We start from the raw sequence: 10205 nt of genomic DNA, 5'->3' as shown, positions 1-10205 counted from the left end.
CTGGAAGTCGTAGGGAAGCACATTCCTTCCCATATTCCTAGATGCAAGCTGGAGACACCTGGCCCCTTAAGATTTAGAAAATCAGCCAGAGAGTGTACTTTAAACAACTCTAAAAGCCCTCTGGAGGATTTTTGTGAATTACCAGGGCAGGAATGTGGGACTGAGGAATTATGTTTTCACTTTTGCCTCCAGGCTCATTCTCTCTCTCCTCAGGACTCACTTCTGAGACTCTTCCAATCAATGTACAGAAACACTGTAAGTGTGGCAGATTTCACGGGAGAGTTAGGAGTTGAAGAGAGCTGTCACATCACGCATAGCCTGGAAAAAAACTCAAAGTAGGATTTATTATTTATTTATTTTATTTTATTTTTTTGAGACAGGATCTCGGTCTGTCGCCCAGACTGGAATGCAGCAACATGATCGCAGCTCACTGCAACCTCGACCTCCCAGGCTCAAGCCATCCTCCCTTCTCAGCCTCCCTAGTAGCTAGGATTACAGGAGCATGCCACCAAGCCCAGCTAATTGTTTACTTTTTTTGTAGACACGGGAGTCTCCCTATGTTCTCAGACTGGTCTTAAACTCCTGGGCTCAAGTGATCTTCCCACGTTGGCCTCCCAAAGTGCTGGGATTACAGGCATCAGCCGCTGTTGGGGTAGGATTTAACATATTCTCTTTTTTAGAGTCCTTTTGGCCACCTAGCACCAATGGTTTCTCATGGTCCTCTGCCATAACCTCTGGGTCATGCTCACTCTGTTGACACACCCTTTTCCCTCCTCTGTCATATTCTCAACATTCTCTCAGTAGCCGAAAATGTCTCTCCTCCTAGAGAACAAATTCCTAAACTAAACAATTCTGACTTCCTCTCTCAAGTTTTGCAACCAGCTGATAGCCAAGACCTCAGGGTCTTAATCATTTGTTGAGACATTCTTCCAAACAAAAACAGTTTGAAATTCTTGCTGAGAAGAATTCTGATGCCAGAAGTTAAGACAATAACATTTTTTATTAAATTATTACAATGGTATCATTTTTTTGCCAGCATGCAGGAAAAAGAAGGATCTCTCTTTCAGTTGTATCCAATGGGACCCATTTGAATTAGTTACATCATCATTCTCCTGGAGGACATTCAATTGCTTTTTGCCCTGTGACTAGGTGCAATACAAGTTCAGGAAAAACTCTAACGGGCAGCATTTTGGATTCCATTATAGATTCTGGATAAGCCTGTTTATTTGTCTTTCTGCCTTTAAATTCAGAATTAAAGCTCATTATACTTTTTAAGATAAAGAAAAAAAGTTTTGGTAAATATGCCATAATTTGGTATAGCTGAAAGCATCGCCTGATCTTTTTAGAAAAAAAAAAAGAATGAAAGGTACTGTTAGGTAATTTTATGGTTTTGCTGTGTCCCTACCAAAGTTTTGTCTTGAATTGTAGCTCCTATAATTCTCACATGTTGTGGGAGAGGCCTGGTGGGAGATAATTGAATCATGGTTTCCTCCATTTTGTTTCCCTCCATACTGTTCTCATGGTAATGAATAAGTCTCATGAGATCTGATGATTTTATAAGGGGTTTCCCCTTTCACTTGGCTCTCTTCTCTCTTGACTGCCGCCATGTAACACTTGCCTTTCACCTTCCACCATGATTGTGAGGCCTCCCCAGGCACATGGAACCGTGAGTCCATCAAACCTCTCTTTCTTTATAAATTTCCTAGTCTCAGGTATGTCTTTATCAGCAGCATGAGAACAGACGAATACAGGTAAACTCAGGTAACAGTGAGGTGGAAAGAGGAGGCAAGAAGATATGAAGAAGTTGGGCTCTGTGGGACCAGAGGCTTGACTCAGACCCTAGTCCATGATCTTTTCCAAGGTTTATCTTCTAAATTTAGCTTTACTCATCAGCACTTTCCAGGTAGCTCCTAGATATTGCAAAAGCCACATAAAGGTATACAGACATAGTAATCTTGCTAGCCAATTAGCATAATAACTCAACAAAGACTTATAAATAAATATATCTGTGATGTCATCTATCACAGATGTAGTGACAAAGATAATTTGGTCATCCAGATACTCCTCTTAAAAACAGCTTTACCATAATTATCTGAAAATTATTAATAATAGATTCATCCATTGAGTAGTGTTTGGGTGCTTTTTCATTTGTTCGAACCATTCAAATAAAAGCCTTAATGTTTTACTACCTTTCTGCAAGTATAAATCTGGCCTGAATTTTAGGCCGGACTTTGGGAAAACATGTATGTATGATACTAATTTATTAATTATGTAAACAATAAGCAGATTAGTAATAAAGTAGCCAGACTGGCAAAATGATAATGGAGAAGTCATTTTTTCCTGATGTTTATCACACCAGAAATTTTTTATCTGCTACATGTAATAAAGGGCCAACATACTAAAACAAACTAAAAAAAAGAAAATCCTCTTTCAGTAAATTAGCCTTTTAACATAGAAAAAAATCCACAATAACTGAACAATAATCTAAATTGTCCTTCAAAGAGACACCTTGCCTTTAAATCTAATTCAGAATTAAAGCTGATTACACTTTTCAAGGTCAAGAAAGAAGGGTTTGGTAAACATGCCATAATTTGTTATAGCTGAAAGCATCACTTGATCTTTTTAGAAAAAAAAAGAAGAAGAATGAAAGGTGCTATTTGGTAAACTCAGGTAACAGTGAAGAGGAAAGAGGAGGCAGGAGGATATGTTTCTAGAGAATTTTGCTCTTTCACTCAATCAATGAAACAATATAAATCTTTATCTGTGAGGGGCCAACCCCACACAGGAAAATTGTCAGCTTTGCATGCCTCAGTATTTTGGCAGGTCACATTTTCCATAGACAAGTTTTACAAACCATATGTACATATCTGGTGGCTGTTGTGAAATCCCACTTAACACAATTTAGTATTTTGGATCTATTTATAGAAGTCCTGCTATGTGAACATTTTTAGCCTGTACAAATGTCAGCCTGGTAATTTTCATGCAAGTAAGGAAACAATTTGTTCTAGGCTCCAAAATGGTACTGACATCAAAAATGTCCTTCATATTGGGGAGCTTATGACTGAAGAATTTCCACAAAATCAGTAAAAATGGTGGCAATAGCACGTAAGTGGCAGTGCCAGTGAGACAGCAGTAACACATGGCCAAGATAGCAGAGGCAGAAGTCGTTGTTGAGTGATTGTGAGAGAGAAAGTATCTGGGTTTCACGTTCATCTCTTTCTCCCTGGATATGAAAGTTTTTCTTTTTTTTTTGGAGATAAATTCATCTTGCTCTGTCACCCAGGCTGCAGTGCAATGGTGCAATCTTGGCTTACTGCAACCTCTGCCTCCCTGGTTCAAGTGATTCTCGTGTCTTAGCCTCCTGATTAGCTGGGATTACAGGTGCCTGCCACCATGCCCAGCTAATTTTTGTATTTTTAGTAGAGATGGGATTTCCCCATGTTGGCCAGTCTGATCTCAAACTCCTGAGCTCAGGTAATCCGCCCACCTTGGCCTCCCAAAGTGTTGGGATTACAGGCATGAGCCACCGTGCCCATCTATAGATGAAGGCTCTGCCAGTCTCAGAGAATCTGGGTGGTTGTTGTGATTATTGGTTTGTTTGTTTGCTTTAATGACAATTACATTACAGAACCCAAGCTGTTTTTCTAGTGCCATCTCCCACTGTTCTCTGATATTTTAATCAAACTGGCCTATATACTATTCCCGAGATTTGTTCACTGCCCTTGTCTACACCACAGAGAAAAGTCTTGGGAGACTGCCATCTAAGAAAGTTAACAGAAAATTGGAGAAAGCAAGAGTATAATATTTTATCATTGGCATTCTGGTTTGTACATCATTGTTACAAGTTTGAATAATGTCAGTCCAGTCCACTGAGAGCAGCTGGGGAGACAGAACAGTCTGGCTGTGTCCCCTACGAGTGGCCCTAAGAAACCTGTAAGTAAAGGCTGGGCGCGGCGGCTCATGCCTATAATCCCAGCACTTTTGGAGGCCAAGGCGGGTGGATCACCTGAGGCCAGAAGTTCGAGACCAGCCTGGCCAACATGGTGAAACCCTGTCTCTACCAAAAATACAAAAATTATCCAAGTGAGATGGTGGATGCCAGTATTCCCAGTTCCTCGGGATGCTGAGGCAGGATAATTGCTTGAACCCAGGAGGCGGAGGTTGCAGTGAGCCGAGATCATGCCACTGGGTGACAGAGCAAGACTCTGTCTCAAAAGAAACCTGTTAATGAATCTGAGGTGGGTGAGACTAGGACAGACAACAGAGTCCTCTTAATGTATTCGGTATCTATCAATGGGCAGGCCCACAGGGGCACAAACTATTATCAGTATTTATGGACCACACATAAGCATCCTTAAGGATTCTGGAAATAAGAGAGGTCTAAAGGTCATCTTGGAATTCATTTTAAAGCCAACACATAATGAATCAGAGAAGCCCAGAATCACCATAAAAAGACAGAATGGCTCCCAACCCTACACGGCTTATCAGGAAAGGATAATATGTGCCATTGTATCTAAAAAGATATGCATGTCCATCAGAATGGGAATGGTTAGCTACAGATGTATACAAATAGGAGAGTCATAGAAAATTGCTGGCAGCCTTTATTCAAGCCCTTATGGAGAGAGGATGCCACGATTGAAGGCCTCAGTTTGTCAATCCTAGTGGTAAGAATGTTATTATTACATGTGCTTTACATGTGTTCACTTGCTGACTTCTTAAAAATATCATGTAGTGCTGTATTGGTCCGGGTTCCTTTTTTTTTTTTTTTTTTTTTTTTTTTTTTTTTTTTGAGACAGAATCTTGTTCTGTTGCCCAGGCTGGAGTGCAGTGGCATGATCTCAGCTCACTGCAACCTCCGACTCCCAGGTTCAAGCAATTCTCATGCCTCAGCCTCCCAAACAGCTGGGATTACAGGCACACACCACCACGACTGCCTAATTTTTGTAATTTTAGTAGAGATGGGGTTTCACCGCATTGGCCAGTCTGGTCTCAAAGCCTCAAGTGATCCTCCTGCCTCGGCCTCCCTCACGCTGGGATTACAGGTGTGAGCCACCATGCCTAGCTGGTCAAGGTTCTTCTGTTGCAAATGAGAAAAGCCAACCCTGACTAGCTAAAGCAAGAAGGGGAGCATTAGGAGAGGACACACGGACTTCTTAAGATAGGGGAAGACTGCTGAGCCTCAGAAGGGCCTGGAATAGGGAGGTGGCAGGCAATACTCCAGGCTCTCTCTCCAGTGCTTATGGTCCCAGTCTCTGCTTCTCTGGGCAAGCCTGCTTCCTTCCCCTCTCCCATTTTTCTTCAGACCCAGACTCAACTAACTCTAGCCGCATGTGAACAGGCATCATTAACTCCACAGAGGCAGCCTCCAATCCCAAGTTTACATGACTTCATTCAAGCAAACAGACCAGACTGGATATAATCTCTGGGTCTAAATTGCAAATTCCTATGAAAGGGAACCTGATTGGCCCTACCTAAATAAGGAGTCCACCCCTTATTTATTTCCCTGTGAACAGTGGTGCAAGGTCACAACATAAAAATAGCGTTACTAGAGGGCCACATAGAGGGAGGAAGTGAGAAAGGGGGGGAAAGTGTTTATTATTAGAGAAGTAAACCAGGGTGTCCTGTGAAGACATCCCAAAAAGTATCTAGTACAGGTAGGGACTATTCTTTTTTTTGCGGGGGGATGGAGTCTCACTCTGTTGCCCAGGCTAGAGTGCAGTGGCACAACCTCAGCTCACTGCAGCCTCCACCTCCCAGATTCAAGTCATTCTTCTGCCTCAGCCTACCAAGTAGCCTGGACTACAGGCATGCATCATCACACCTGGCTAACTTTTATATTTTTAGTAGAGACGAGGGTTTCACCATGTTGGCCAGGCTGGTCTCCAACTCCTGACCTCAAGTGATCCGCCCACCTCGGCCTCCCAAAGTGCTGGGATTACTGGCATGAGCCACTACTCTGGTTTGCTGGGCACTATTATTATTCCCACTTTACAGATAAGAAAATGAAGGCATTCAGAAAATAAGTAACTTGCCCAAGGCCACAGAGCTAGTCAGTGGCCAACTCAGGATCTAAAAGCAAGTCTGTCTGAGTCCTAATCTTTATGCTACAATGCGTCTCCAAATTTCTGCTCACCAGGAAACCTTCTTAGTTGATATGGCTTTTTATAAAGGTCTACCTACAGGCATGAACTGATTATACAGACTTCATATATTCCAATTCCTATAGTCATTATAGTTCTCATTATAAAGTAATAAATTGGCATTCCGGTTTATACACCATTATTACAAGTTTGGATAATGCCAGTCCAGTCCTAAAGAGTGGATCTCTTCTTAGAATGTTGACAACATTGGATTCCAGAGCCTGCAAGGCTACGCTAAGGCTAAAATTTAATAGTTGTAAATTTCACCATCATGGCCATGTCAAAGGTCTCGGCCTTAGCCTTACAGGAGTAATGTATGCTCCTAGGAATTTTCTTAAAGGACAGTTGCTGGACTTTCTGACATGACAATACCTTTCTTCAGGAAACATTTTGATTTCTACAAAGATGAGATCTTTTTTACTATTAGCTCCTAAGGCTGTCTGCAGCCTTAGCAATTTCCATTTTCCATTCACATGCTCATTCCACAATTATTTTTAGTGCCAAGTATATGCAAAGCAATGTGGTAGGTACTATGAAGGCAGCAAACAACACAAGCACAGTCTTTGCCCTCAGGTTGTTTATTGCCTAATCTAGCTTAGATTAGGCAGGTACTGTGAATGCAGGAAACAACACAAGCACAGTCTCTGCCCTCAGGTTGTTTATTGCCTAATCTAGCTTAGAATTAGAGGCAAGTTGAATTCTCCTAACAGGTTTTGAGAGGAGAATGAGAATAAAGGGAAGAGAAAAGAAGGGGGAAAAGTGATTTGTGGGCATTTTTCCACAGGAGGAATGAAGAAAAAGGGCGCAGAGAAGAAGCAGAGCCTTGAGTTTTTTAAAAAATAACCCCGAGATAGATTTCATGAATGCTTATTAATATATTAATCATGACAGCAATATCTTCCTTCTCATATCCCACGAGAAAAAAAAAGTAGTGCATTGTGACATGAATAACCCAAATCAAGGTGGACTTGGCTAAAGAGCAACTAGTGTCAGCAACAACCAAAGTACTATATGATTATGAGTCTTCTGACATGTCCATGGAGTTCATTGTCTCATCACCTTAACAATCAATCCACAAATATATATGAGATTATAAATGCAATTTGCATCAACTGAGAGATTAATTTGGGCCACAGCATGCTTAATTAACCCAAACACTGCTAAGTTTTTGTCTATCCTAAAAGCAAAATCAGATTTTTTTACAAGCCTTGTTTTTCCTCTGTGACAGGAACAAGTTTGGCATGTTCAAAGAAGAGCAGTAGAAGAGGGAGAGTTATCAGGATGAGGTCAGAGAGGTGGATCAAAACATTAGGGCCTTGTAAACATGGGTAAAGACTGGATGTGGGCTGAGTACAGTGGTTCAGACCTGTAATCCCAGCATTTTGGGAGGACAAGGCAGGAGGAACGCTTTAGTCCAGGAGTTTGAGACCAGCCTGGACAACAAAGTGAGAGCCTGTCTCTATAAAAAATAGAAAAAATTATCTAGGTGTGGTGATGTCTGCCTGTGGGCCCAGATACTCAGGAGGTTGAGGTGAGAGCATCATTCGAGCCCTAGGTGGTTGAGCGTAAAGCGAGCTATGATGATGCCGTTGTACTCCAGCCTGAGAGACAGAGCACAATCCTGTCTCAAAAAGAAAGAAAGAAGGAGAAGAAAGGAGAGAGAGAGGGAGGGAGGGAAGAAAGAAGGGAGGGAGGGAGGAAAGAAGGAAGGAAGGAAGGAAGGAAGGAAGGAAGGAATTAAGGAAAAGACAGAAGAGAAAGAAAGAAACAAAGAAAGAAAGAAAGAAAGAAAGAAAAGGAAGGAAAAGAAAGAATGAAAAGACAGTCTTTAGAAGGAGTGACCAGTGAAGTAGAAAAAGCAAGAAGAATGGAGACTCTGGAAGCCAAGTAAAGATATGTTTAAGGAGGGAATTAATGATCGTCAAATCAAATACTGTTAAGAGGCCAAGCTGAATGAGAACTGACATGCCACTGCTGGATTTAGCAAGATAGAGGTCACTGGTGGAATTTTTTTTTTTTTCTTTTCCTTTTAGAGACAGGGTCTTATTATGTTGCCCAGGTTGAGCCTCGAACCCCTGGGCTCAAGCAATCCTCTCATACTCAAGTAGCTAGGATTATAGGCATGAGCCATTGTGCCCAGCTTGCTGTTGAATCTGGACAAGGGTAGGCTTGGAGAAATAGTCCATTCCAGCTTTCTAGGGTAATGCTGGAATGGATGCTGTAATACTGGAAAAGAAGTGAATCAAGTTGAAAATGCAAGGTGACAAAGTAAAGACAGTAAAAATAGACATTTTGAATGGACTATTTCTATAAAAGGAAGTAGGAAAACGTGCCATATTTGAAGAAAGTTGTGCCACATAGTTGAAAAAAGATGAAGACACTAGAGAAAATTTATATCCTGCTGTATCCTGATGGGAGTGGTCAAGAAGAGAAGAAAAAATTGTGGATGCAGGGGATATTGAAATCGTTGGTGGGCCAAAGGGATGGGATCTAATGTGGAAATGTTGGCTTCAGATGGGAGCACTGATGGTTTATGCAAGGTAGCAGAAGGGAAGGCAAAGTGCATATCTACAGATCCTGGCAGGCTGATAGATTTAGTGAAGAAAAAATGAGGTGGTTTTTATTCTTATTGCTTCTATTTTCTCCAATTCAAAGGGTGGTCATTATCTAAAAGTTAGAAATGGAGTAAGTATGTTTGAGGTTTGAAGAAAGAAGAGAAGGTGTGAAATAATTATCTGGGAGGGTGGAAAAGGCCAGGGAAAATGTAGCAAGGTTGTTAAACAGAGTCAGGGCTGATCTGAGATGTATGGTTAAAACATTTTTGAAGGAAGACCAGTCAACATAGTTACCATTTTTTTTTTTTTTTTTTTTTGAGACGGAGTCTCACTCTGCAGCCCAGGCTGGAGCGCAGTGGCACGATCTCGGCTCACTGCAAGCTCCACCTCCTGGGTTCACACCATTCTCCTGCCTCAGCCTCCCGAGTAGCTGAGACTACAGGCGGCTACTACGCCCAGCTAATTTTTTTGTATTTTTAGTAGAGACGGGGTTTCACTGTGTTAGCCAGGATGGAGTTACATATTTTTTCTAGCAATGTTCAACTGCTTGTGCTAGTGTGAAGTAGACAGAGAATTACATTTAAGACAGAGTTAGGTTTCTCCAGAAAGAAAAGAAAGTAATGTGCATGGAATGGATAGTGAAGAAGTGGTAGGTCACTGGATTGGCTACTCCAAAGGGTATGGTTGAGTGTGGTGATAAGGGTAGAGCTAGAAAGAGCTCCACCCTTTTAGAGACAGGGTCTTCTTATGTTGCCCAGGCTGAGCCTCGAACTCCTAGGCTCAAGCAATCCTCTCATACTCAAGTAGCTAGGATTATAGGCATGAGCCATTGTGCCCTGCTTGCTGTTGAATCTGGACAAGAGTAGGCTTGGAGAAATAGTCCATTCCAGTTTTCTAGGGTAATGCTGGAATGGAGTAGTTGGGACGCTATAATACTGGAAAAGAAGTGAATCAAGTTGAAAATGCAAGGTGACAAAGACAGTAAAAATAGACATTTTGAATGGACTATTTCTATAAAAGAAAGTAGGAAAACATGCCACATTTGAAGAAAGTTGTGCCACACAGTTGAAAAAAGATGAGGACACTAGAGAGAATTTATATCCTGCTATATCCTATATCATGCTGTATGCTATATGGATATATTGCATAGTGAAGTCTGGGCTTTTAGTGTAACCATCAACCGAATAGTGTACACTGTACACATGACGTATAATTTTTCATCCCCCACTTCCTCCCACTCTTTCACCCTTCTGAATCTCCATTGTCTATTATTTCACTCTCTAGATCCATGTGAACACATTATTGATCATAAGAGTATAGGATTCTAGAAGTTAAGATTTTTGTTCTTGCCCATTAGGTCATGAACAATAAAAGAGAAAAATAAATAAATAAACAATATTTTGGGGGTGATATAGTGATATGGTAATAATAAATTCCCATTTATCAAGATATATGACCATGATGGTGTTTTGTTGAAATGGAGTGGAGGAAATTAATATTGGAAATGAGA

The sequence above is a fragment of the Macaca thibetana genome, chromosome 5 (genome assembly GCF_024542745.1).
Source record: "Macaca thibetana thibetana isolate TM-01 chromosome 5, ASM2454274v1, whole genome shotgun sequence".
Classification (NCBI taxonomy): Eukaryota; Metazoa; Chordata; class Mammalia; order Primates; family Cercopithecidae; genus Macaca; species Macaca thibetana.
Note: the sequence above shows the minus strand (reverse complement) of the source record.